Source organism: Meleagris gallopavo, chromosome 1 (genome assembly GCF_000146605.3).
Source record: "Meleagris gallopavo isolate NT-WF06-2002-E0010 breed Aviagen turkey brand Nicholas breeding stock chromosome 1, Turkey_5.1, whole genome shotgun sequence".
Lineage (NCBI taxonomy): Eukaryota > Metazoa > Chordata > Aves > Galliformes > Phasianidae > Meleagris > Meleagris gallopavo.
This window is the reverse complement of record NC_015011.2, coordinates 10,548,913-10,552,967: the sequence shown is the minus strand read 5'-3', so window position 1 is coordinate 10,552,967 and position 4,055 is coordinate 10,548,913.

Below are 4,055 nucleotides of genomic sequence, written 5' to 3'. Positions count from 1 at the left end.
AAAAAAAGAAAAAAAAAAGAATCAAAGTAAGAGGTCATTGAGCTTTACTCTTTTAATGACTAAATTTATCATGCTAGCATTTGTTCCCATAAGAGTCACACGCTCCTTAGCCTATTTTTACACTCTGTGTCTTTTTTAGATTCACCCCCTCAATGCAGAGGTTGCTCTGCATGCTGTTCTCACATTTCAATAACATCTTGTTCAGGACTACAGTTCCTGGCTCCCCAAAGTTGGGTGACATATGCGCATACATGGCTGACACAATATGAAACTACTTCAGCTTGTTGCACAACAGTGTGGCAAGAGCACAGCCCTCAAGAATTCTTAGCAATGTTCTTTGAGTTCTTGTTCCACCATTCCCAAGAGAAATCCAACTACATATGGACTTTGATACCCTCCTTGGATTCATAACTGAAACTCGGAAACATAACTGAACCCTTAAACGCTGAAGAGTTGACAACTGTTGTTGTCTCCCTGTGTTTTGGGGTTTGTTTCTTGCTTTTTAGGATCTCTCCTACTCCTGGGGACACAGATGATGACCTCTACAAAACTCCTCTACACAATTCCCTACCTCTAACACCCATACTTTTAAATTATTGTTCAACTACATTCTTCCTTGTATTTTCATTTAATTTTCCTGCTTTGTACTTTTTATCACTAACATTCATTTATTTACTAGCTTTTCAGATCCACACAAACTCAGTCCTCTGAGAATTCTTCTAAAATACAAGATTTAACAAATCCCTTTGCATCAGAAGAAATGGAAAGTCCCAAATTAAAAAATTAGAAGAAGCTGGGGCCCATCATGCATGCCACCAGGTTCAGTGCTCACAGTGCAGAAGGGTGCTGTGGGAATTTGTACAGGGAAAGGGGCAAAGTACGGGCTGCTCAGTGCTCCGCAAGGGAAAGGCAGGCACAGCAAAACAGGATGGTAACACCTTTCTCCTGCAGCATACAAGGAGGGGTAGCAACAAAGGAGGACATTCAGCAGCACCAGTAAGTTACAGTAAACAATAACCATCAAAACATTTTTTTACAAGCAATGGTTTTGGTAACTGAGTTTGCAAAACCAGTAAAACCCACACAGTCCTACAACCTCCATTTTCCTGCTGCTACAAAACAGAACGACAGAACCAAACGTTAGGGAGAGAAAAGTACTCTTTAGAAAATTAATACAATCTGACAGTTCCACAAGGTACCATTTAATTACTGCATTAAAAAGCAATCATCAGGTTCTATGCAAGCAAATCATCAATAGACAGATGCTTACTTGTATTTGAAAAATATCCTTTCATAGGAGAATGTTTATCTTGCATACTTGATAAATAAAAATTTTCTTATACAAGATTGTTAAAAAAATACTAGATATTGCAAGTGGTTTACAAGTCAGGCATTTAACAACAGTGCCTTCACGTGTTTATTATAGGCATTTTCTTATTTTAAAGTCAGGATTCAGAAATGTTTTATTGCAATTCTGTCCACCTACACATCCAAAAGCAAATTAGGTCAATTCCAAACTATTTGCAAAACCTCCTACAGATAAAGTAGCTTGAGATTTTAAAACATGTGAAGGTTGAAATAAGCAGAGTCAACCTAGCAGAGTCACAAACCTTGTAAACTGTCAGGTTTTGGAACTGGCCTAAGAAAACACCCCCAAAGCAGCAAGAAACAACATGCGAAAATGACTGTCCTTGGCCAAAGGCTGCATCCATATCAACTATACTAATATTTATATGTTATGTTTATTATATCAGGTTCTCCGATTACCTTCTAAATTTATTTCTACTTTTGGAATCCATAACATCTAACATCCCATGGCAATGAGGTCCACCCTATAACTATGTGTTACATGAAAAGAATGTTTCCTTTTGTTTATTTCACTGTTCGGTAAGAACCAGACGTCAACGAAACTGATATAAGAATTAATTACTAACCATAACCTTCCCAACTTTTGCACAGCATTAATAATTTTATATGCGTAATGCATTTCTTCTCAACTTATTTCTTTTCCCAGTTGCAGAGTTCTGAGTACCGTGTTCAAATACAGGTATCAATCTTCCCATACACAACCTGCTTTATCCATATTTAAAAAAAAAGGATATCTACAGCTGTTTGAACTATTCCAGACTGATCATGAATATCATTGTTGTTTATATATTCAATTATATTCAGCTTCAAGATCTCAAGACAATTCTCCCCAGCAAGTGTTGCTGCACAGTATTATAAAATTAACATTTTTGCCACTTCACTTGTTATTTTGTGTTATTTTCCCACAACAGTTCATTTTCACAGATTCGGGGATATTAACCTTCTGAATAGTGTATGAGTACAAGCTGTTTTTTTGCTGTTTACCCTCCTTCATAAACTTAAAAATGTCAAACAGAAAAGATCTCCAAGTAGATTCCTGTAGGATTCTACACAGGACTTTCATCCATTGTGACATTTTCTTCTTATTCTTTGTTTGTTATCTTAAAGAGTTATTAACCCAGGAGGATTATTTTCTTACTTTTGTGACCATGTGACTTCATGAAGAAACTGGCTGCCATGGACGAGTGTGTTTGGATTGTATGGCACAGTCCTCACATGCCCACTAACTCTCCTACCCATCAGACTTGCAAGCTATAGTCTGCATCCAACAATCATGTTGGTTCTTCTTCATTATCTTACTTTCCCTGTGTATATGTTTTGCATATTCATAAACACATCTCCTCCTTCAATTCCGTGACAGTTTTAATTTTGGTATGGGGCGAAATAAAACTTTCTGGGCTGCAGCTTCAGACAGAGAAAGCTACGTTTCCAAATTCTGTTATTATGCATTTGAAATAGTCCAGACCTGTTCAGTGCACCCTGATTAGTTCTAGACAATTCATTATTCATTTTAATCTGCTTTTTCTAACTCTACAGTTTGCAACAGAACACGTGAGACATCTTAAGTAAGTTCTAGTGTGGGAATTTTCATATTTCCTCCATAATCAACACAGATGGAAGAAGGGTCTTTAAGATCTATCTCCTGCTACTGTTCTCATGCCTTGACCCATACTGGACCTAAAGACCCTGTTATGTTGCTTCCTCTGCTGTGCCTGAAGATTTCTTCAGAGCTCCTTCCGTGCCTGTCTTCTGATTTTTACAGGTAAGTTAGCAGTTGTGCATTCTCTTCTTTTTCACCCTGGGTTACAATTTCCGCTTTATAATGTCACTCGTTATACAGTCTATTTTGGACTTCCCTTCTTCACAGTTTAACAATACTGTTTGGTTTTTTTTCCCCTTATAATAGATGGTAGATATTTAATATTTAATACGGAGGCTCCCAATACACTAAAAGCTTTATTATTTAAGCTCTTCCTTTTAACTATTTCTTAACCAGCTTCCTCATTCAGACGTAATCTCTCCATAAAATGTTACTGTAATGCATTTTAGAATTCCTCTTAAGTAACAGAGAAATCATGATTGTTATGGCTACTCTTGAAGAGAAGCTCAGCAGTAATTTCATCTTAAAGTAAGTCTTGTGCAATGTACATTTGTCATGAGCTATTCCTCACGTGAGCTGACAGTTTATCAGGAAACACAACATATTCTTCTTCATCTCTAGATTTGCTGAGTCTTTGTACACGTAATAGAACATACGATAAGGCAAATGCTTCTTCTCTTAGCATCTTACCTTCTGTAGCACTTCACAGTAATTTTCCATCCTGTTTACACGGTCAACAGTCTCATACTCACAGCATTTTGATTTATTTGCACACATCTTGCATCACTTTTCTGAGATGCCAAATATGTCAATATACAGATTTAAAACCAGCATTCCATCTCTCATACTCAATTTCTCATATTTCAGATTTTGTCCAGAAGGCCATTTACAACTGTTATTGGTCCAATTTTCTCCCTTTCTTTTTTCTTTTTTTAATATTTTTAAAAGAGAAGCAAGCAGCAGATACATACATGACGGTGTTAATCCCTGACAGTTGTTGAAACATCTGCAGACCACAACCCACAATTAAGGCTCTTCGAGTTGGAGGGTATGTTAGCATTCTGCAGATCACAGGTCCAGCTTAAAA